The sequence below is a fragment of the Stegodyphus dumicola genome, chromosome 5, assembly GCF_044657685.1.
Source record: "Stegodyphus dumicola isolate Sdum_Otavi_A_Nest chromosome 5, ASM4465768v1".
Lineage (NCBI taxonomy): Eukaryota > Metazoa > Arthropoda > Arachnida > Araneae > Eresidae > Stegodyphus > Stegodyphus dumicola.
Genome location: NC_140772.1, coordinates 59,369,676 through 59,395,620, shown reverse-complemented (window position 1 = coordinate 59,395,620; position 25,945 = coordinate 59,369,676). Strand labels below are relative to the sequence as shown.

Here is a 25,945-nt window from a genome sequence, read left to right as displayed (position 1 = left end):
CTAAAAGTAAATAAAACCTGACAACTTAAATATAAGTTCACAAATATATATCATAAATATATTGATTTCAAATTAAAAATTTTAAGTATATTAAGGAACACAGATGTGATAAGCAATAGTGATTTTGATGCAAGATATTGAATTAGGAAGTATCATACATGGGGTTATAATTAAAATAATTCTATTAACAGCCGTTAAGAAATGGTTTTGATTAGCATGTAATAACGAAACGCTGTACTTATCAGAGGTAATGGAGAAATAATTTCTGAACAGATGCAACTCAAATTATAGCGCAAGTTAAAATTTATTATTTCGAAGGAAACAGCCCAGTGTTATTAGCCAGGAGAAAACTTCCATGTATAATTAGTATATTTCAGATAGTAACATTTCTACCTAAACAGCCGAGTAGCAAAATAAAAACAAGCAACAACGTCAGTCACATACATTTCCAAATGATGAATGCTATCTTAAATAAAAGCAAATATATTGTGACTTTTATCAAAATGTATCATGCTATTTAATATGCTATTAAAACTTCATGTCTATAATTTCGAAGGTGAATAGAATCTTTGTTCAAATGCAAGTGTGAAAATGACGAAGGGGAAACATGTGCTGACATGATAACAGTAAATAAAAGGGAAGAAGAAAACGCTATTGGTATCATCTGTTATAAAAATGTGAAAAAATTAGGAAATACTTTCTGTAAATGCTGAAGGTGAAGGAAGATCAGAAATATGATCATTACCTGGACTTAAAAGGCTTTTGTCAATGTAAAACGCTTATGTTTTTTGAATAATTTTGGCTGCAGAGAAACGGAAAATGTGATTTGCTTTACAACGATGTTATAAAATGGAGAATTTATGAATTATTTTTCCTAGCATATGTCTCATGCTCCTTCTTTAATTATGGTTAATGATCCCAGTTCTAATCCATGTTTACCTTCAGCTTTAAAAGAAATCATAGATGCATTTATGCTTTGCCAATAGATGGCGTTAGAGGTTTCTTTTCTTTTTCTTATCTTTTGTTATCACGTTAAAGAGAAACGTTAAAGTATAGTTAAAAAGGAAGGCTTGTAGAGACATTAGGTATTTTTGGAAGCAGGCAAGATGAAAAATGAGCAACGCTTCGCCGGGAATCGAACCACAGAACTCTGGAATACGCGCCCAGAGTGCAGACCATCCCGCCATAAAGGCATGCCAAGAAGGTGGGAGAAATACCTTATAGACCTTATAGAAATAACTTATAGACTAAGCTTTACAGTTTTGAAAATTTACTCTGACTCTTGTTGATGTAGTATATTTAACAATGCTCTTCGATGTTTTCGTTTTGTTATAACAGCATAAATTCGCAATTAAAAATTTGCACAAACTATGTTTGTTATGTAATATCAGACAGCTGATAACATAAATCTTTTGCACTTGCAGTACCACACAACTTATTCTTCAGAAAAATACGAGGCAAGAAAGATCTGTAATTCACTTATCTAAGCTAAAAAATAAACACTTAACTATCGATACGTTAACTTAAAAGCGAGTCTTTCATATCAAACTAACACCACAGTTACAGCAGTCACAGTCGGCGTGAAGTGCAAAAAGAGGTTTGAAGAGATATATCCTATTATGGCCTTAATTGAAAACGGAGATTGTCTTTTTCTCCAATACGTTCTTCTATAAGTGTCAAGCGTTTTTTGGAACTATGGGTATGGACTAGTGTTGCCAAACTTGACGATTTTTCCTTGAATTGAAATTATGTTACAATTTTTAATCAAACAAAAATATTATTGTTAATATTTATTTTCGGTTTATATTTTTATACATTCTTCAAGTGATCAACTTATTTTCATACATTATACTTTATTTTCGGAACTCGAGTGGGTCACTTGAAATTATGAAGTGGGCCACTCGATGATCATGGGTCATAGACCGCCGGGGTCTGGACAAGAGGATATTTTTTTTTAATAAGTTATTGCTCGAACAATTGTCAAAAGAAATTCAGACAGACGCAATTTTCTTAACCACAGTTACAGTTACTATATTAATAGTTTCAGCAATAACGGACAGGTGGCTTCTTTGTGATATAATATCTATGCATTAGTATTTTCAAATAATGACACCATTTCCGACATTTCCAACATCACACGCATTTTCAACATGAATAGTTTTACCTATGATCTTTGAAATGATGATATTTTCACAACAAAGTTAAGCTATTGCTAGCATTCTGAAAAGGCTTTCTTCTCTAAAGTTATATTTCACGTCCAGTAATTTTCTTTAGTGACTATTTTATTTTTTAATTTGCATAAAATTTTTCTGGAAAATGTTATTTAACGTTATTTAATTTAAAACATTTGTTTTATCTTTTTTCACCAGAAATACCTTCCCATATCCTGAAAAGCATATATGTTAAATTTTTCGTTGACATAATTTGACTAGTCTAAAAGCTCAAACGTAATCTTTAAAAGCATTAGAAATCAGTAGAAGTTTAGGGAATTGAATTCTGTCATTCGTAGACAACGCTTCTCTGCTTCTAAATCCAATTTACCTCAAGGCGTGGATGCCAAAAGCGTCCATCAGAACTAGATGAACAGATTTCGATTGGTCACGAATTGTGCGGTTCTGAGCTTCGAATGATTATGAAAGCTGATATTCATGATTTACTTGACAAAGATATGGAGAAAATTGAATAACGGAAAACTCTTTACTTGAAGCGCTTTTTAGCAAAGATTTTGAGCCGCGAAATAAAGAATAGTTAGAAATTACGTTCTACAGAATATCATAGAAAATTCTGCTAAAGGGAAAATGCTTTTAAACAGAGAGATTTTAAGATTTAATGCTGGTTTTTAACTGTCAGAAAATATCGATGAATATGAATTACATTTTGATTTGGAATTCAACCTAGAATAGTGAATCTAAAAAAGATTTTCAAATTCAACATATTCTCTTTTCAAAATCGCAATAACAATCTTGTATTTCGGGTACATTTATTAAAACAATCGATTTGTGTTGTTTATCGATTGAGTGTTTTAATAAATGTACGCGAAATACAAGGTTGTTATTGCGATTTTGATTGTCACATTGGCGTGCTTCTCTTCTATTCTATATTCTCTTTTTTTAAACTAAAAGAGTAAAAGCGCCCAGGAAAATAGTGTAGAATTTATTTCCTTTGTTGATGCTCCGAAATTTGCCTCTTAATCGTTTATTCCATCAACTTATTTTTATTTAAAATTTTGTTATTTTTTACTTTCTATTCCGTTAGAAATAATATTATTATAGGCAAAACATCCTATCTATATTTTTTGCATTTTCATGTTGGGAACACATACTTCCAAGTTAGTCTTTCATAAATGAATTAATTTGTGAATTATTCATTAATCCACGAATCAGTTTTTCCCTAATTAATTAGCTGATAATTAATTCATTTCTTAACGAAAGGAAAACAGACAAAAATTTGTCGCCTAGATAAATAAGGATTTAATATGCCAAATTCTAATGACATATTTTTATGTTTCTGGTGCCACGTAAATCTACATGCTGGTAAATCTCTCAGTTTTATTAAATGATGAATTGTTACGATTTTGAAGTTTAAATTTAATTGAATGAAAAATTTCGATTTAAACGGGGTGCAACATTTTTCCATCATGGTTTGAAGTTACATATCAAATATGAATTTGTCTACTTTAGGAGGTTATAATAATAATAAAATCATTACAACCTTGTTTACAAAAAGTAATAGAGAGCCATAGAAGGTAACTTACGATTAATAACTTAACTTACGATTGAAACATTTTTCACTGTTTTTATGCATTCAATATTATTATTTTTATAAATTTTGTTAAATGCAGTATAGAAAGTTTAAGGTTCTATGCTGACACAATAAATCCTCTATTGACCGAAATTTAATTTTTAATACTACATGTTGTTGAAAACGCACATTTCTAGCAACTATTAAAGAAATATTTTAATAATTAGAATAACGATAGCAGTTTTGAACATGCAAAGCTACATCAGTCGTAATCATAAATTCTTAAACAACAAAATATTCCTATCGAGGAAAAAATTACCAAGTGCTCTAGGATAGATTTGGTTTTATTTCGATATTTAACATCATGTAAATTATTTACACATTACTTTTTAAGTTCTCTAAGTTGTTTAGTTCAAGGATAGAGATCTAAAAATAGCAAATTGATAATATTTAGGTGAGTAATTCTAATAACATATACATTACAATGTTATGTAGACTAACTGTAAAAGTAATGTTAGACTAATTGGCAGTTCGTTATTCAAACAGAATCAACCGCGCACAAATTAAACTTTTGTCTGTACCGTATTTCCCGGCGCATAAGACGTACCGGCCTATAAGACGCCCCGCCTTTTTTATACACATTTTTGAAGGATAACATTTTATTACTGAACTGAAAATACTGTAATAAATGTAGAGTATTTTAAATATAAAGTAATACAAATACAAAGTCATACTTTCTGCAAATACCCAATCTATCTTGGAAAGAACACCTTTTAATCTTCTTCGTCAAAACCCAGACACTCATCTCCAGAGCTAAGAGTCACTCGAAACCTCTTTTAAATAAGCATCTGAGTCCTCATACAAAAAATTGTTCTTTTTACCCAGTTTCCATGTTCAGCCCTGTTTCCATGTTCTTTAACATACGCAATCACACGTAGCTTGTACACTATCTTATAGCAATGTCGACGTTGTTTTTAAGCCATAACTTGCCAACAAATTTAAGAAAACTGAACAATAGAAATTTCACACACTTAAAAGTCGTTCACAAAAATTGGGAAGTTTAAGAACCCAGCTGTGATCGTCGATGGCAGCGCATGCGCATTCACTGAACTCTACGCAACTGTAATATTCCCTAACTCTGCAAGGAAAGAAGAAAAAATCGCATATAATAAAACACTGAGTATCGACGTATAAGACGCATCCCATTTTTCAGATCTAATTTCAAAGGAAAAAAGTGCGTCTTATATGCCGGCAGATATGGTAATTATAATGGCAACCGTCTATCAAGGTTCACTCAAGGCTATCAGTGTCAAACGAGGCTATTAGGCAGGGTCACTAGAGGTCTATCTTTCTGTTGCAGAGTAGTACAGTAAATTTAGATAAACTGTAAAATTAAAATGAAGCATATCATTTTTCAACAAGGGTCACCGGAGACCCTTGATAATACCTTGGAATCATTTACGACTTAACGATCAGTGTGATATAGTGCAATAATTTTAATTAGATTTATAAAGTAAAATTAAATCCAATAACACCGGTGTCCTCTACAAAGTTGCTGGTTATCAGTCACCGACAGTTTATGTATTATTTGGACTCAATGCAGATATCATCATGTGTGGAATAGCAGTAATTTTAGTTAGGTTTCAAACTTAATATTAAATCGAATAACAATGATGACTTGTAAGGTTGTAAGCCGAGGGTCACTCTGGGTCAATCATAAGCCAACGATAAGGAATAGTGCAAACATTCAGAAGTTTAAATTAAAACTGAATTGAAGAGCACCGGTTTCTTTGAAGGATGTTAGTCATAAAGACCAACAGGTTGAGAATCACTTGGAGTCAACCCGTCGATCACCGGCGTGGAGCAGTGCAGTAAATTTAGATGACTATTTAAATGCAAATTAAATTGAAGCACTCCAGTGTCCATCAAGGCTGTTGGACACATGTTACATCAATGCTACTTTCAATCTGTAACTACATACTGACGGTCCTTTGAGCTGAACTCATAGATCACCGGTGTGTGCCAAATAATGCAAATTTAAATAGTTTTAAGATTATGTCTAAAGACACCGATGCTCTTCAAGGTTATTTGTCACTCTTAAAGTGCAGGCTAGGAGTAACTCATAGTTCATCATTTTAAGGTAGGAAAGTAAGTTTAGATAGATGTTTAATTGAAAATTAAATCAAAACACAAGCGTGTCCATCAACAAAGCTAGTTACCAGTTCGTGCCGATGCAGTTGTAACGATCCTAAGTTTTACTAACGTTTATTTTATTTTAAAACTGTACTATCACTTCTTATTTTCTACTTCCGGCCAGAATTAAATACTTTAAGTTGTTTATGCAAATCGTCTTGCTAACGCCCAAGTCCTTAAGTTGTGGCTTTTTGCCAAGAGAGAGAGAAGGAGTTTTAGGAAGCAAGCCGCTTTGCCACTGTAGTTTTACGAGTTTTCACTCGGTTGCTGGTTGCCTTTAAGGCCAGAGATTTAGCTCTCTTGATATTTGCAGACGTATCGTAGTTTTAGCAGCTCGGCGTACTACATACGTACCCTTTTTTAAATAAAGGCCAGTCTTAGTGCTAGGCATTTATATACTAATTCAAAGTTAGCTTTTAGTTAGAGTTTTAGTTAGTAGTTTTTATATTCTTACGTTAAGACCACAAGTGGTTGGTCTCTGTATTCCGAAGTTCGGAAATACCTGTAAGGTATTGAAAATAAAGGGTTTCGTATACCCTTCCTGCTTGTGCTGTCTACTTGACATCTTCATGAACATAGCTTGAGTAAGCTCCTTGTTCCTATTCAGGATCATTTATGTTTCCAAAGCAAATCAAGAGAAACACAAGTCCTGACACAGTTAGTAACACGTGATTACAGTTTATGCGCTCATACCAGTGGGCACTGGTGTGGGGTAGCGTAGTAAATTTAGACATATAATATAAACTAAAATTAGTTCGAAGCACTCAACGTTTATGAATGTTGTTGATACTTGGTTGTGTTATGAAGCTTACTTCACGGCACCATTGTTAAATAAGAAACTACTTGCCGTGAGAGGTTTCTACTTCCTCTTAGGGAGGAAACTAAACTCTTAAGAATTTGCTAATTACCAACTTTTAGTGATCGTATAGTGAATTTTTAATGCATTTGCGTTGTAAAAATTGCATCCGCGCCGTGAGAGGATCGTAAACATTAGAAAACATATACAAGATATATAGGAAAAACATATTAAATATATAAAGAAACATACTGTAATAGGTTTCCAGATTAAATATCAGTTTATTCCAATTCATCACAATAAAATAAAATCTTATCCTCATCAGAGAGTATAAGGGGGAAATTCTTCAATTTGTCATTTACTTTTTTTTTACATTTAAATTCATATAAAAAAACTTTAAGGTTTGTCTTGGTAATTTAAAAGGGGAAAGGGAAACAATTGAAAGCCTGTGAATTAAATTAAGATTCAACGTTGTTATTTACATTCCAAGGAAAATCGTTGAAACCTTATTTGAAGTTCAAACACAAAAAAAAATTGACTTATCTGGTCTTGAAGTGGAGGACTCGTATCCTAATAAGCGTTGACGTCGGCGGGGTTCATTTTTACGGTCACAAATGGAAGTTTCAGAAGACATCTTCCTGTCCTGGCACTATTGGCGAAACACACACGCAGGTAACTGGTTTTTCATAACGACGAAACTACTTTAACCCTGGAAAACAGAAAACAGGTGCACTGCTGCCCAGCACGGCTATCCGCCTGGTCTTGAAAGTCTTAAGTCAACACGCAGGTAACTGGTTTTCATAACGACGAAACTATTTCCATTCTGGAAAACAGAAACAGGAGCACTACTGACCAGCACGGCTATCCGCCTGGTCTTGAAAGTCTTAAGTCACTCGCCCGGTTCAATTTCGCCTTTTAACCAGAACGCGGCAGGGAAGCATCTCTCTTCTTAAATTACATCTTTTTCAAGCAAGTTTCAAGAGTAACCTCCAAAAGTAAGTTCAGCAAGCCAGTCAGTCTCTCCAAGTCTCTCACGAAAAAGGTGTCACACCAAAAAGTCTTTCTAAGAGTAAGTGAGTAAAGTCCTGGTCTCGCACGAAAAAAAGACACCAAAAAGTCTTTCCAAGAGTAAGTGAGTAAAGTCCTTAAGTCTTTCAGCAAATATTCATACCTCTTCAATCTCGCCTCTTAACCCAAAACGCGGCCGGGGAGCGTATTTGCCGCTCCCCGCCGGGAAACATCTCTCTTCGTAAATTACATCTTTTCTATCGCTTTCAAGCAAGCTTCAAGAGCAACGTCCAAAAGTAAGTTCAGCCAGCCAGTGAGTCGGTGATTCAACTCAAATTTTCTTCGTCTTCTTCACAAACGCGGGCTCCCACTATGGCTTCAATTATCGCCCCCTTAATTTTGGCAAAATTTGCGTTTTCAACCCCTGAATGCGGAAATAAGGGTGATCGGGCATGCGCGCCCTTCTTCACTTAGCCAACAACCGGACCCACCCTCAATCGCCAAAAACCTGAATGACTTACATTGAAAGTCACGTAGCAACCTTTGACCTTTCTGTCACGTACTTCCTGTCTTAAGGTCAACTACACAATGAAATTCCTTCTAGAACATTCTAAAGGACAAAGCGCGCGAAATCATGATTTAGCAAAAAATTGCTTCCCTTTCCCTGCTTCTTTTCACAATGAATCAAAGCTTGTACAAAATTTGCAAATAAAAGAAAATAAATAATATTCTTTTAAACTAAATAATATTCCCAGAAGCATCTGTTTTTCCCCAAAATTAAAGCCTTAAAATAAATAATTCAGAATCAAATAAAATTAAAATTTCCATAAATCAGAAACTCATTCACCTAGTTTTTATACCGCTACCAGACAAATTCTCTACACAACAGTTGTTGATCACTTGAGTAATCGGTTCGTCACCAAGTTGTGAGTCACCGCCTGAGTTCAGCCTATTGATAACCGATGTGGGCATTGTAATACGGACCCACGTCAAGGCAGCTGGTTGTCTGTTATCTATAAATTGAAACTCAAGGTTCCTGGTTGTTGTATGCAAACCAAAATGGTGTCATCGGTCAAATACAACCTAAAATTCACACTAGGATGTCATACTAGGATGAGGCCCTATCCTTGTATGAATGAATGACCACTGTGGGATGGTACAGTAAATTTATGTGGGCTCTTAATTTAAAATTAAAAGAAAAACATATAAATGCCCGTAAAGGCTGTTTGTCACAGTGACCTACAGATAGATGTCCATTGGACAGAACATATTTATGAAGCTTATGTATCAATCTATATATCATCAGACTGCCAGTTTCTGATAGTCAGCTGATTGATCACAAGCGTCTGGTCAGCCCATTGATCACCAAACTGCGCTCATTACAGGAAACAGATATGAATAAGTTTTAAAAATGAAATTAATCTGAAGATTACCTGTGTGCTTCAAAGTAGTGGATTTCTGGTAATCTATAGATTAATCACTGGTGACTTTAAGTTACTTACTGTCAACCTACAATTCAATTGCGAAAGAGCATGCAGTAAATTCAGGTAAAATCTAAATTTTATGAAAAGCGAAGGATGTCGTAGACCATCAAACCTACGGTCAACAGTGACCGTCAAGATCATTCGTTACCGTTAACTTACGTGATTTCGGTCACCATTATGGGTTGGTTCAGCATTGTTTTAACGACAACACTTGCCATTACAATGGATGATAAATACATGGAAAAACAATATAAAATTCCCAAAATCGAACAAAATCTCTTCTAAAAATGTTTCTAAGAGCAGGAAGTTTAGTTTATACGCATTAGTTCTAGATATACTGGAGATTAACTAAAAGTTTCTTTCGCATAACCTTGCGTTAAAATAATCAGAAAAAACCTTCTTTTAACGTGTTCAATATCATTACAACGTTCACATTCCACTTTGTATTCTGATCAAATATTGTGAACACAATCAATAGGCCTTTCTATAGCATATAAGTATCAGAAAAGAAAAATGTCAATTTTGCAATGAAATTTTAGTGAAAAATTGCCAATAACTTTATAAATCTGTTGTACGTTATAAGGTACAGTTGTACCATACGTATACAAAACTACTAAAATTTAGAAAATTTCAGTTCACCAAATACTCATAATCTTAAAACATTTATGTAAATGAAAGATTTTTTAAATGAGTTAATTATGTAACTTACCATTCAACAATTAATTTAAGACGCTGTTACTGATGCTACACAATTCATTGCTCTGTAATGTTGACTCTGAAAGAGAAATTAGAGATTTAAGAATTGCGTTAGAAAAGGATAATGAAGAATAATTATTGCGTGTCATTAATTCCAAATTTTAATTACCAGACCATTTTTCTTATTAATTATACATAAGTTAACAGATTAAAACTACTCATTTATGTCGCAGAGGATTTGATACGAAAATTAAGAGCATTAATTTCAAATACAGAAAGCTTTTATTTATCAGGCATACAAATGCAAGGTTAAGTCATAATTTTCCTTGGATGAAGTAATTGACAAAAAATGAATCTGTATGTATGAGGAAACCTACCAAACAGCAAGAGAAACAAAAATAATGGAGCATACAAGAATAATAATGCACAGACCATGTATTAAGAGTAAATATCAGATGGCTTTTCATCACTTATTGTATGAATATTTATTGTATGATTTGAAGTACGCATTACATAAAAATACTTATTGCATGAATATATGTGTTAATACCTTGGCTAAGTATTAATAAATGCATTACCACATTCCTTATAGTTCTCGATTAGGAATGCAATAAATTCTTTAAATACGTTTACCACACACTGCATGTCATTTTATGAAAAAATACAAGGTTTGTATAATAATAAAAGCATTTTCAGATTACAAATGATCTATGCAATCGTGTTTAAAAAATTTAGTGATTATTTTAAAGTGTTCCAGTCAGTAATTGCATGGATGTCAATGTACAGAATAATCTTAACATATGCAAATTTACCAATATCTAAAACATATCGAACTGTAATAAGTAATGCTTAGAAAGCTTATTTAATTGGATGAGTAAAAAATTAAATTAATTTTTTTCAGATACACTAATTGGAATATTAACATAGAGAATGGTTTCAAATTTTGTATTTCAAGATTTGAGTTCGCTCTTAATCAACTCGAAACTGCTTTTCTTAGGTTCTGAAAAATAATCAGAGAAAGTTTTATGGTGAAACTCTTATCAGAGCAAATAGGTCTAAAGTAGAAATATTTTGGATTTTATAGAGATACAGATTGTTATTATTGTGACATATCATAACTGTCTGAGAGTAACATCGGATTAAGCTCATGAATTGTACCTTGGTCGACAGGTAAGGGTTGCAGAATCAATCAGCTAATTGTACTAAACATATCCACGTAACTCAGTCATAACTTTTCCTGCATTGTAATAATCTACAGAACTCATTAATTGTTCATGTTGTGAAAGCCCATCAACAGTATTTAAATTATATCTATTCATCTCTAGTTGGGTAAGTCTTGTGCTCTGCACTTTTACCAGCATTGCACCCTTCTTTCATCCCTGAACCATTAACGTATCCAGCATTCTTTGGTACTTGCCAAAGACCTGTCTTGCAAGAAACACAATAAATATTTTGTGTACTTTTGGAAAGGACTGAAATACAACATTTTACTTGCTCCTCCAACCAAACATAGGCCTGGAACTTTATAGCAAAGTTAATTCCATCTGAAGGGCCACCTGGCCGATATGCAAACTGTCCAACTGCATCGGCTGCCACGCCGTCGGTGGAAAGAAAGAAAGATGATAAAGCTTATTTACTCAGAGCTGAGTTGAATACGTTTATCAAAAGAGAAGAATATCAAATCAGGTTACCAGTAGTATCTTCAGGCATAAAACCGGTAAAAAATCTTCCGTGCGCAATTGGAAGAGCTACCGTACACATCATCCTCTTTAAAAAGAATCAAGAGGAGTGAAACATAATAATTTAAAGGCCATTTTTCGTCGCGTATATAATACCACTAGAGCCCATTACGTCTTAGCCAGCTTATTGCACCTATTCCATAAGTTTAAAAGAAAGCAACCTAATCAAGACGTTATGAGACTGATAGATGGCGTAACTCTGGGCGGATCGCTGTGTGATATCTGGCGACTGTTTGGCGATCAACAGAGCATGCTTGGCGCAGGTAGCTCTTCTTCGAGAAGGGTTAATGTATTTATTAGGAGTTGCATGTTAGCCTCGGAAGAGGAAGGTAGTAGATTGTACTATGCGGTAGGAGCGACGTACTGCTCTGAGTATCTATTATATTATGCTTTGAATTATATATTTAATAAATGTTTGTTTCGTCTTGCTAAATGGTGCCTTATTAAACCATGAAGTCATCACAACACGCTCTCTTACGAGAAAACCAGAGAGGTTAGAAGCTTAGAGCGTTGAAAACGGAAGAGGCGCAAAGTTAAGCCTAACTAACGAAAGAATTGTTCATTTGCAAAAGAGAGTAAAAACGTGAGAATTATTTAATCGAGAGTTTGAAAGGCTTGATTCTAAAGGAAAATAGAAGAAAATGTTCAAAAACGCAAAGAAAGAGGATTTAGTAACAGTTCTATTGGAAATTGGCGAAGAAGCATCCCCAGATTTGAAGCTGGTAGAACTGAAACACAAACTCCAGAATAGCAAGGAATACATCGAAGATGTTGATTTTGTGAAAGAAATTCTGATTACTACAGTGGAGAATAGAAAAAGAAAAGAAGAAATGGAAAGAATGCAAATGGAAGAAGAAAGAATAAGAACAGAAAGAGAACACGAAATAGAACTAGCGAAGATTCGAGCAACTCAAAATGAAGGAAGTAGAAGTCCAACACCTTTAATCCAAAACACAGAACGAGAAACCGAAATTTCCCTGGACAAGCTGATCAAAGGAGTAGAAACACTGACTATACCAGTACCGAAGAGAGCAGAAGAATGGAATATATTTTTCGATTCTATCGAAAGAGCATTTAAGCACAAGAAGGTTCCTGAAGAATACAAATCAGAAATATTATTGAAATTAATTGGAGAAAAAGCTTCAAATGTTCTTGTTTATATAAAGGAGGAAGATCTGCAAAATTACGAAAAAGTGAAAACTCTTGTTCTGAAGGAATATCAACCTACTCCTCAAACCTGTTTAGAAAACTTCAGAAAAACTAAACGTTATTCCGGCGAAACGCATATCCAGTTCGCTTCAAGACTACATGGGACTATTACAGCTACATGGGACTATTACTGCAAGTCAAGAGAAGTAAAGGATTTCGAAACACTCAAGGAGTTAATTATTTCCGATAAATTATTCCGAGCATTAGATGAAGAAACAGCTGCACACGTCGCAATACGCCAAGGAAATAAATGGCTGAAGCCTCAAGAATTAGCTACAGAATGTGATATTTATTTCACGGCCAAAGGAAAATCTTTCGACGAAGTTCGAAATGGAATTAAGCGATCACCGAGATTCCTGGATACAACATGTGCACACGACAAATATATTCCACCACCCATGAGAAAAGAATATCCAAAACACGAAAGATTTCACGCGAGAAGAAAAGAATGTTATATTTGTGGAAATTATCAACACATCGCGATAGATTGTCCAGACAAAAGAAGAAAGAACGAAACTGCAGTAAATAAGAAGGGAAAGGATGATTCCAAAACTCAAAAAAATTCAAACAGAACATCAAAAGAAGAAGCCATCGTAGCTAAAGTAAACTCATCCCATCTACGATCTGAATTCGCAGAACGCATCGTTCAACCACTGCAAAAAGTAGATATTTTTATTAACTCTGAGAAAATCGAAGCTATCGTAGACTCTGGAACGCAGATAACGATCGTACATGCATTTCACTACGTCAGCTGCTGAACATAGACAAAGACGTCTTGGGCTGCACGCCCCCCCCCACACTTGGTTACAACGGCATAAAACAATCTATTTTGAGATCTATTTTAAAATTATTAGTAATCCATATTAAAATTTGTATTTTGCGCAATTTTTATCGCTGATTTGTTTTTATATTTCACTGTGAATACTATGTAAACTAGAATAAACTTATACGCCATAGATTATTAAAATATGTTCCTCAGATTTATTCAAGTTTTTTCCTCCAGTATTTTTCAGTCATGAATATTTTAGAATGGTGAAGAAATATGAATAATTTACAAGCTTGGTTTTTCTTCTATGAAAAGAAAATTTTCGGCTTATTTTTTCTTCTTACCTAATATTATGGAATTATCTAAACTGAGGATTTAAACACCTTGCAGAAAATATTTTTAGCTTTCCTGGAATTTTTAAAAGCATGATTTCAAATTAATTTAAATAAATTTATATTCTCATTTTGGATTTAAACACTGTGCACAAAAGCCTTCTTTAGTGTTCACGGAATTTTGAAAGCATGTTCTCAAATTAATTTAAATAAATTTATATTCTTATTTTGGTTTTAATAGAAATTCGAAGCTCTTTCATTCTGCAGGTGACACTGGCATGCAGTTGTTGAATGAAAGAGCATATTAACATTTGACATTAGTATGCATGACGACAAACAAATGATGACTTTTTGTTTAGTTTGATTAAAGGTTGAAAGCATTCTTGAATTTCTTCACTTCGAATTGTCAGGCAGCTTCAGACATTTTTAGGAAATTAATAAATATTCCCGTAGACTACAAAACTTTTTAAGCATAAAAAACTTAGTCATTTATGCTTAAGACCATAAATGCGAATTTAATTTTAGGCTTTAAATTTTGAAGTACTTTAGAGGTTAATATTTAAAACATTTCGTATGGAATAGGGTGTATATTAGAGATTTTATTTATCAGGGCCATCGTTCACGTAAACATAGCCTAAAGAAAACACTTATCCTCGACAGTAGGCCTTCTTTACACTATCAAATATGACTATATTGACTGTTATTGAAATACTTAAAAATTTACAAAAATACTATAAGTATAAAAAATTAAATTACATTTTTTAAATTGTATACAAGAGTATAAAGTACCATACAAAGAGAAGACTTCGTGTATATTTTGTTTATTACGTAAGATAAAATGCATAAAGTAATTGCAGAACCCGATTATTATATCTCGATTTGAAATACTACGGTGTTGAGGAAACAATCTGCTAGGGAAAAAATTTAACTCCTTCCAAATGTGGCTTTTATTACGACATTTAGCAATTCTATTAAATATTATATAGGGAAAGTTTTGCCTTCTTTTAAATTCTCAAATTATTATTTAAAGTTTAGTTCTTTCCCTTACAAAGGAAACCATTATTTCAAATACAATTATTTTCTATTAGTTTGATCGTTTGTAAGACATAATTAGTTTACTGTATATTTTAGAACTAAACCCACCTTAATCTCAAGTTTTGTCCAAGCCTATTCGTAAAATCATTTATATGGCTTTACTTGTATTACGTCACTCATAATGTACGCTTAATTATTTTCCTCTTCCATCTGGGTTTAGATTTTGACTTTCAGATGTTGTTTGAGATATTTGATTGGAAATCTTTTTTTAATGAAAAAATACGACAGAGTTTCATTTAAAGGAAAAGCAGAGTTTTGTTTAATGGAAACAATGTCAGTAAACAATACATCTCTTAAGTTGGATTGAAATTAATTTTCTATGAAATCTCAAGCTTTAATTAAATTATCTCTCGTGTTATTGTACCTTTATGAATAGTTTAAAAAATTACTTAACAAATTATTTCAAGTAAGTTGAATATTTTGGAAACATACATTTTTAACTCCTAAAATTGAAACTGTTAGCTCTATATGCTTGTGTAAAGCCTTATTAATTTTATTTCTAATTAGTACCCAAAATAATTTTATTTTTGAGCTTCTGAAATCTCTCTATATTCATGAATTAAAACTTAAAAAAAAACTCAGTTTAAAAATATCATTTAATTGATTTCTTTCAAATATAATATAGTTATATAACATTTATTCCTCAAAAATCAGAAAGAAAATATGACACGTAAAATCCTTTTATATCCAGAGCACTTCCAGGACACTAAGCTTTGCTATTAAATTTATTTTACTCACTAGATGCTTAGCACGTGTGTGAATAAGGCCGCTTCATAAGGGCAATTCGACCCTAATTCGGCGAATAGGCTGTCGGTATCAGTGTTTTCCCTATGTGTAATAGAAACCAGTTCCCCTTAAGTCTTCCACGAAGGAATTCCTCCCATTAAGTAGATAACCCTCATGATGCTTTGCCGTATTCATTGCAGCTGACAAGGAATCAATATGCTGAAACACCAGACTAGATGTTGTTATTCTTGGCAATTTATCGCCACACTGAAATATACCAAATTTTACTTCCACAGTTAGGAAACTAAGACATTTAAAATATTTATTGAGTTCTGCAGTTCAGAGACAAGGCAAAACTTGAACTGCAGTCCAAAGTTACTATTTGGAATAATCACTAATCAGTGCTCAGTCATAATTCTAAAATGTGATTTGTATATTAGTGAAAGGCACAGCTTACTAAATTTAAACGTTCTTATAGAACTTGATGCTACTGTTATTAAAATCAACAAATTTATTACTTAAGTACCTGGAGCTTATTTAACATTCAGTCTTTATTACTAATTAAATCAATTAACAAAGTGATGTAATACTGAAAGCTGTTTAAATTACGCAGTTTTTCTATCTCCTAGATATCATGTAATAAACATAAAAAATATGTAAATATAAATTATAATTTAGATTAGCAATAGCCTTTGAATGTTTAATTTTAATTTGCTATTTCCTCTCCGCATTCTAAAAATAATAATACCTTTATTCTCACTTCATTTCGTGACTAATCCATGTCATATGACTCTGACATAACGCTGGTGACGTAAATGAAACTATACAGCTTTATTAATTCTCCAATCAAATGCATTAAAACCGAAAATATCTCATTTTGAATTAAGATGTCATCCTGAACGCAAGACTTGCTTTCTGTCCGTCGGCCTAGATAATCTACTGCTTCTCTTTTTATCGTAAAACTTTCCAAAATGTAAACGTTTTGAAATAGGTACGAATTAGAGTGCTAACTTTAATGCTGCAAAATTCGTTTTGAAATAGAATGAATATTTAATCCGCCTCGGCTGTCCACTTACTCTTCCTTAAGGATCATAATCTACGAAATGCAGTATCTCTGTATCTACGTCATCAATTGTTTCTACAACATCATAACACCTAAATCTGATTCATTACATACATTTAAGTGTAATCAACGTATTTTGCGTTTCCTCAAATTTTAATTAAATTTGCACGCATCTGAAGTGAACTGGTACAAAAAAGTAAAGCACAACAGAAACAAGCTGATTAAATTTAAAATTTTATAATTTAACAAAAGTTATATGAAGATAAACAGGAGTTAATAAAAACGGAAATAAGCCAATAAAAATAACATAGTTCTAATCATTTGTAAAAACGCATCACTATGTCTTAAAAGTCTCCAAATCTCTGTTGGCGACAGATATCCCGAAATTAATCGCTTAGATTTCAGAGTAAACTAAACAGAATAAAGTTAATACCAATGAAATATGAATTTACGATCAATAAATACCAATGAATGTACGTTCTTCGAAGATTCGAACCTTTGATCTGATATAGAATTACATTTTAGCTACAAGGAAAAAAATTAGAAGTAGTGTATTTAATATAGCTACTTGAATATCATATTAAAATTACATAGATGTACAAGATAAGAAACTATTTAACTAAACTACAGGTTAAAGCACTAATTCACAAGCAACATAATAAATTGTTCCTTTATATTAAATTAAATTTCGTTCTTAATAATGAAACAAAAAGAACAAATTTGCTTTCATTCCTTAGCGCCCCGATAAGACAATTATCAATATGTATCTCGAAGCTAGATGCTTGTCTTTCGATGTCTTCTAGAATCGATTTGTGCGGTGGGAAAAAATGCATTCAATTTCAAACTTGTAGAAAGCTTATTTTGAGAACGTACTTTACAACAGACATACTGACTAATCGTTGCGACTTATACTAGGCTTTAAATAAATCGATGAATAAATTGAAACGTTAGGAACAGGATCAGGTTCTTACACATCAGCTGAAGGTAAATAATCAACTTCGAAAGTTATAAATTTCTCTGAACATTTTTTAAAGAAGCATTCAATCATGCTGCATGCATTACGGTGTGCACTTATTTAGCATAGGTTTCGCACCAAAGCTTTCTTGGCGTTCTTATCATTATAGAATAGACAGGAAAATAATCTTTCAAAAGAACTTTATTTAAAATTTTATGAAGGTGTATGTTGACTCACTGGTAAGGAAAGTATGAAATGGCTGAAAAAGCTTATAAAATATTTTATGTTAATTAACCAATCATTATGATTTAAACCTTTACTATATCATCTCTTCCCCGAAGTTCTCACCAGAATGCAACTTGGTTGTTTATTGAGAGAGAAATTAGTTCAAATAGGTAATTTTGTGTAACTTCTGGCTTGAATCTGAATTTAAACTTTTATTATTTTAAATACTCTCAAATAAAGGAGGTTTTTTTTTTTTTTTTCATTTTGAGCACAAGTGGTGCGTAACTCGCTTATCTGTTCTGAAGAACATTGATTTAGCTTCTACATGACTGGCTTCCAAATCTTTCAAGAGCCATGCCCGGCGACGGCGCAAACTTTACCCTGGCCCTGCCAAAGACTCCAAGTTTTTACAATACCAACTACTTCAACGAAAGAAGTTTTGGTACATTTTTTATAGATACAATGCGAAAGTTAGTCTAACCATTTAGCAGTTTCGATAGCAGACGGCTGGTCGGCCTTTTTAGAAAGCCTCGAAACGCATATTTTATTATACCCGATCGCAGAAATTGAGAAGGTTTCTATAGCTATCACCGCATTGCAAAGTCAAGCATAGAAATGTTACAAGCGAATTGGAAAAAATCTGCTAGGTTAACTACAAAATAAAAGTTAAAAATTCGATACATTTAAAGCAGAAATTTTATGATATTTTCCCGTAGTTAAAGATAAATGGTACGTTACGAAAACTTTTTAAGTTAGCTTGGGTGAAATTTTAATGTTTTTGTGTTTCGGCAAATATGCTTAGACAGAATTGTGATGGAAGACTTAGTGGAATTTAAAAAAGTCTATACCAAAAATACATGAGAAATTGCACGGGAGAAAAGGTTTTGGAGGCTGGTATAAGGTTTCGCCGACTAATGGTGATCGTCAAAGTAAAGATAAATAAAGTTTTTATAAAAGAAAAGTGCACGTTGATAAGCAGAAATCTTTAAACTGGATGCAGGTGTTGGGGATCAGAAGAGTTATTCATCATCTCCCCCACCCCTGCCGAAAAAAGAAAAAGTGTTCTCAGATTCAACTATTTGTGTATTTAATAAAATTTAAACTTCCAAAAATCCAAATTGTCTTGAATGGAATTCCGGCATTAGTGTTGTTAGATACAAGGGCGCAGAGAAGTTTTTGAAAGAAAACAAATTTAAGTAAAATTTTAAAATATATAAGTTATGTGATGATGTAGAACTAAAGTGATAACAGGGCAAGAAAACGTAAATGTATAGGGAGAGTGATATTAAATGTGTAAGTAAAGAATTAGTAGCATGAGCAGCATTAAGTGATTTTTGTTTAGTTTTCGTTAGAAATTTACAGTCAAGTTTGATTTTGGATTCTTTAAAAATAGTGGACGAGAGAACGAATTTTGAGCAAGACTCGGTAAATTTGAACATGAATGGATTGAAGGAGAAAGAAGTAGAGTCACCTTATTTGGGACTTAAAGGAAATTCCTGAGAAGGTAAAACGTTGGAGCAATTGGCAAGAAATTTTTCACATTTATTTGATGATACCCGACTGTTAAAGTATGTTGTGAGTCATTCGATCGAAACAGAAAATTAACCACACATGAAGAGAAAACCTCACCACTATGATCAAGGTAAAGAAAAGATGACAGAAGGACACATTTAGGATATGTTGAAAAACAAAATATCTCCACAGGGAGTTTCTGCAGTAATAGTCAAAAAGCAAAAATCTGTCATCTTCCAGACTGGAGATATAACTCGCTTGTCAGCATATTAGGCTGGGCATAACATTGATTAAAATTGCTGCACACTTAGAACCCGACCAATTTCTTTTAATTGCCTTGAATTTAACTTCTATGAATTAAAAGAAATAATTACAAATTTTATGAAATTAAAAATCATAAGGATAAGTTAATAAATAGCAATTTCAAGTTATTTTCTTCTTATACTGAAGTTTTTGAATCATAACTCTGATTCTTATTGCTGTAACGCCTCCAGTAATAGATTTGATGTACAACCTGTATATAAAAGAAGAAAATTTTCTCTCTCTCGTTGTAGCATAAACATAAATAGAAAGGCTCAAAGTTACAAAACTGATGTACAGATTATTTAGGGAAATCTATATACATCTTGAAAATATTCTTTCAAAAGTTAAGATTTTTTTCATGTAATTTTGAAACTATATTTTACAGATTTTTCGCACACGTCCTCCCTTAATGATTGCACTATGCATCATAGAATTTCATTCTTGTAATTACTGAATGTATAGAAAACAGTTCTTTCTGATTAAATTTATCCCGGATTTTTAATTTAATTCGCAAACTTTATAAGATCATTAACATTTATCAATATTTTTGTTATTACATACTTTAATGCTTCTAAGTTATATACATATTATAATTCAAATACTTAAAATTTATAACTAATTGAGTCATGAACATTTTATGGATTGCAACATCGAGCCTTTATTATCTTTTAAAACAAGAATGGTACGCAAGTGTTAATAAGGCAGTTTTGGCATTTTTAATGCTGTGTGTAAGGATTTTCACTTCATTCAGTTGCACTTGTATTCTCCTATCATAATTAATTTTCTTTTGAATCATTGTAGACTTTTCGAATAGCTTGTTTGTATTCTAGAAATAGGTTTCTCTTCCCAGGTATGAAAAAGAATACATTGCTGTTACAGAAAGAAAATAATAAGTATAAAGTGTTTGGAATAATCAGCAGGTATTATTGAATAACAGATTCATAGCTATTTATATATTTAGTGAGATCTAATGAAACGTTTAGGCGTCTTGCAAAGATGATAGAATAAGGATTTAAACTTAAATGTAAGCACACATAGGAAATACACTCATGTCCATAAATTAAGGATAATGCAAATTCAGGCAAGGGAAGAGTTAGAAGCAAAACAAATTTGACTTATTTGTAAAGCTTATTTATTAAACAAAAGGTAAAGAGCAAAAAAAGATGCTATATGTTTGATATTATTAAAAAAATTAGCAATTTTTTCCTCCTGGAGCAAATTACACACACACACACACACACACACAAAAAAAAAAAAAAAAAAAAAAAAAAAAAAAAAAAAAACTATTTACAAAAAACCAATATTACATGGTTGAAATGATTGTTAATACACTGTATGTCTCCCCAGACGATGCAATACAGTCCGTACAACGCCTAGGCATGCTGAGTATCAAATTATGCCTAGACTTTGGGGGATATTACACCACTCAAAAAGCAATGCTCTCCGAAGTTCCGGTAGACATGTAGGAGGAGGTTGACGGGCTGCAACTCGTCGGCCAAGCATGTCCCATACGTGCTCTACTAGATTCAAGTCCGGTGAGAATGCTGGCCAGTCCATACGGGTGATATACTCCGATTGAAGGCATTCGCTTACGATGTTTGCATGGTGAGGATGGGCGTTGTCATCCATAAACACAAATTGTGCGCCCATGGCGCCTCGAAACAAACGTACATGTTGTTCCAGAATGACGTTCCGATAGATTTAGCTTGTCATGGTTCCAATTTGAACATGCAGGTCAGTTCTGGAACCCAGAATAATTCCACCCCAAACGAGCACTCCTGCACCACCGTAACGGTGTCGTTCAACGATGTTTTCTTCGTGGTAACGGGTACCTGGAGCTCTCCATATGAAAGTCCGGCGAGAATCAGACTGCAAGCTAAACCTGGACTCGTCGGAAAACATCCCACAAGCCCACTGTTGCGGTGTCCACAATGCATGCTCTCTAATCCAGGCTAACCGCAAGCGACAGTGTGTTGCAGTAAGTGGAACGCATCTGACAGGTCTACGAGCATATAGACGAATCTGCCCTAAGCGTCTATACACGGTCTGCCTTGAAATTGTCGTACCAGTGGATGAAGAGAGCTGACGAGACAGGTCTGAGGCTGTGCTCTGCCTGTTTCTTTTGGCAGTAACTGCCAAATACCGGTCCTCATTCGGCGTTGTAACTCTGGGGGCGATCTGTGCTGTAACGTCTACTCACATTACCATCATCTTGGAATCGTTGCCAAAGCCCGGAGATGACACTCTGGGCAATTTCAAGTTCGTCTGAAACTTCCAGTTGTGTATGCCCACATTCCAGACGGCCGATAATTCTACCACGTAAAAAATCATCCAAATGTGTCCTTTGTGTCATAACTATTCGGTTATTGCACTGAAATGCTTATAAAGCGCCTGCTAACAATTTTACTTCTTTGCCTGTATTCCGTATATAACACTCTCTTACACTCTCGTCATTGTGACGTACCATCGGTGTCATCTGGTTACTTCCTGAAATTTGCATATGATTCATGAAGATGTGTGTAGTGATTTTACAGGTGATATATTTATTTTAGAGTTCGATTTCCGCGTGACTGCGAATTATCCTTAATTTATGGACATGAGTGTAAATCGATTTCCTGTGGTAAAGGAAATTTGAGTTATTAATTATGTGTAGGTTCCTTTTGTTGAGAGATATACGAGCAAATTTATTTCTCCAGAGCAGAAAAACCGGAAGATTGCTAAAGTGTTACTAAGTGTCAGGGTTATTATTGAAGTTGCAGTTAAATTGCTTGAGATTATCTGCCATTATATTGCAAATGTTTATCCTCGAGATATGTCTGTGTTTAGAATAAGTTATTTTCTAGTGACTTATCTCACTTGTCTAACAGTAACATCAGAACAGCCCACGAAATCTATCGTGACAAGGAATGCAAGACTGAGTCTGTCGTTGGCAAGAGCCTTGAGCATCATACAGGTGACAGCACTACGTTGTTCAGTTCCGCCCCCAATTTTGATGGAAAGCACCCGGAGAGTCTTCCATCCCTCTTTCCCTACCACTAAACTCTCGAGATGACTTTCACCTAGCCGCATATTTAGAGTGCCCCCTTGCCAGAGAGACACCATACATTTACAAGCATCCATGCCTTGTCGAAGGAGAACCTTCGGTACGGCAGGCAGTCAGCGTCGGTAATCACTGCCCAGACTGGGCGACGTTTAACATAAGTGATAAGATTTATGTCTGGTATTTATGTTATATATTAGTTAATATTTTATGTTTTATATTACTTAATGTTTTATTCTCTGAAAATTTATTTAAGAAGTGAAGCGGGCCACTAGTTGCCAACACCCAATAAAGCCTATAAACACTAGTAATTCGATTCATTCTGAGATGCATTTTAAGCTGATTACGTGTGTGATTTGGTGGTTTTCCCCATATGCTAGTGAATACGATTAATTTTTCCCTAGAAAGTTCTCCTTCCTGCTAGGCACAGAGCACTAGCATTCTTTGACATAATCTAATAAATCTGAATCTGCTGAGCTAATAACTCGACCGATGAAGAGAAAAGTTAATAGAGAGAAACAGAGAAAGTGGGCAAAGCATGCTATCAAAGAAGCAGAAGGAAAGTGTAGATCTTGGAATTTAATGCAATTATGTAGAAAAATAAAATTTTTTTTAAATATTTGAAATATTTTCCCCTGCTCTGAAATTTTATAATTGCATATAAAATGATGCTCTAGTAAAATAATTAATTAGAAATTAACAACATTTAAATAGCTGTCTACAACCGCAGTAAGTAAAATGAATCATATACTAATCTGTTCATGGAATGATGAATGAAGTAATCATGAAATAAATAAATGATAAAGTAAAAATTATATTAACTTTTATTCATTTATTTTCCATCACTTGTGTCGATAAAATGAGTACCAAGTTTGCTTGAGGACTAAACATTGGGGGTCCTGCGACAAGCTGACCACTTGTTCAGGGCATATGCTCACGCAGCCCGGGGCCCACGGTCAAGAAAGCAGATTTCGGGCACTGCAGGCCTTGGCCCACTAGAATTGTTACGCCACTGAGTTTAGTTTTAATTTTATTCATTTATAATTAAGTAATATTATTTACACTTTAGAGCACTTTTACGAACATTAATTATTTTTCTTATAAAAGATTATATTAAAATAAACGTTTACGTAACATTATAACTAGCGTTTTCATGAAATAACATTTATAGTTATTTTTTTATTAAATGATCGTTTATTAATACAGTTTTCACTTTTAAGGATTGTTACAAGATTTAAGTAATTTACCTACTTAAAGTTTTAACTCTTAAAAGAAAAATATTCTTAAAAATAATTTCCCTTTGTTTGGAAAACAAATCAACTATCTTTACTATCTTTTGCTGAGTCAAACTAAATTTGCAATTTTGATTTTTTTACCCCATCGTAATTTTTTTACCTTGTTTTTCATGGTAATTTAAATGAAAGACTTCATGCAAATTATTTAAATAAATGAACTGCAGAAAACTTAGAAATGACAAAAAACATAAATTGGTTCTTTGATATATGAGTAAGCTAGGCATGTGCATTAACAATAATTCAGACTTAGCTGTAAGACCATGAACACGCTTGAAAGTAGTTCGAAAGTCGAAAGTTCACAAGTCACAAGTCGAAAGTTCACAAGTCGAAAGGAAAAGCATGAACAGTTAACATGAATAAAAATAGTAGCACATTTATTTCAAACTTCATAAAAATGAACATTGAAGAAAAATATGTGTGTCGTTGTTATTAAGTATGTATAATAAAGATATTTGATGCAATACCACGGGAAATCTCCAAACCTTGTTTTTTATACTCATGTCTAAGTTATGTTTGACAACACGCATTCCTCTTTTTATAAGCAGGATTTTTGCCTTGAATCTGAATATTAAAAGTTTTCTCTTTTATAAAATGACTAAAAATTAAGTGTCATATATTGAAAAACCATTCATAAAACTTTAATAGTGGTTAATGTTTGTTAGATAAAACTCATGTGCTAAAATCATTTCCTAACTGGAGAATAGAGTGAGAGTGGTAGGATTCTATTATCTCTTATATATGAGCCTAATGCCTTTACGTTTTTTTGAACTGATTTATAATGTGTCAATGTATGTTATTTATTGAAGGTTTTTCAAATTAGGTTACACATGACATAATATTATTTATAGCTTTAGAATGTCTGTAAACATAAATATGCATTTTCAATAACTTTATGTCTCTGTCTGAAAACTTCCGTTAGCAATATAAGGCTCTTAAGAAGATGAAACGTTTGAGTAAAATAGAGAGAAATTGTAAAAAAAAGGAAGAGAATACATAAATATTTTACAAAACTTTAAACATTTAATGTTATCCTACAGAAAAATTGCACGTTCTTTATTTTGAAAACCAGATTGTGAATTTGATGCGAAACATTTTAGCTTACAATAACCATATATGCAAAATATTTTGCCAGCAGAACTTTACATTTTGCTGATCAAAATTTGAAATTTGAATAAAGACTTTTGACCTATACTCTTAAATGAGGTTAGCCAAGATTTCAATAGAAATTTTTAGAGAACTTCCGTCTCCGTTACATAGTTTTAAATTAACCACATATGCCTATCACTGGATATCATTAGAACTTTAGTTAACATTTATCTGAAATTTACCATTATTAGAAGGTTCTGATTTTTAACATGTTCTTTGCGCATGACCAGAACTATTCTAAGATATTTCGTTGCCTAAGATGAAAAGATAATCTTACTTAATACAAAATTATATATCTAAATTGATTTTTTAAATCTGATAATTTTTAAGATTGCTATATATAATCATAAGATGATAATGTTTGCAGTAATATTTTAAAAGTATTATTCATGGGAAAATAATCCTGCAATGTTTTACATTCTAAAAATGTGAAAAACTAGCCTTACTAATAGTTCAGTCAAAATAACTAATTAGAATGAATTAATATAGCATAAATAACATTGCTTTGATTTCAGCAATGAAATAAATTTTTGTGAAAACTTCCTAAACATTGTGATAGATAAAAAAGTAACGGCTGAAATGTTTCTTCAGGAAATGAACTTCTCAAAACGTATTTTGTTA

The 25,945-nt window shown here is 33.0% G+C and overlaps 1 protein-coding gene across 3 annotated transcripts in view; it reads right to left on the bottom strand.

The window, feature by feature from the left end:
- The window catches only part of LOC118186602 (uncharacterized), a 570,669-nt gene that overhangs the window by 104,935 nt on the left and 439,789 nt on the right, over positions 1–25,945 (bottom strand). For all 3 annotated transcript variants that reach the window (XM_085816679.1, XM_085816680.1, XM_085816681.1), the window contains one exon: positions 9,932–9,997. The gene's annotated coding sequence lies outside the window, so the exon portion shown is untranslated. The remainder of the gene's footprint in view (positions 1–9,931; positions 9,998–25,945) is intronic.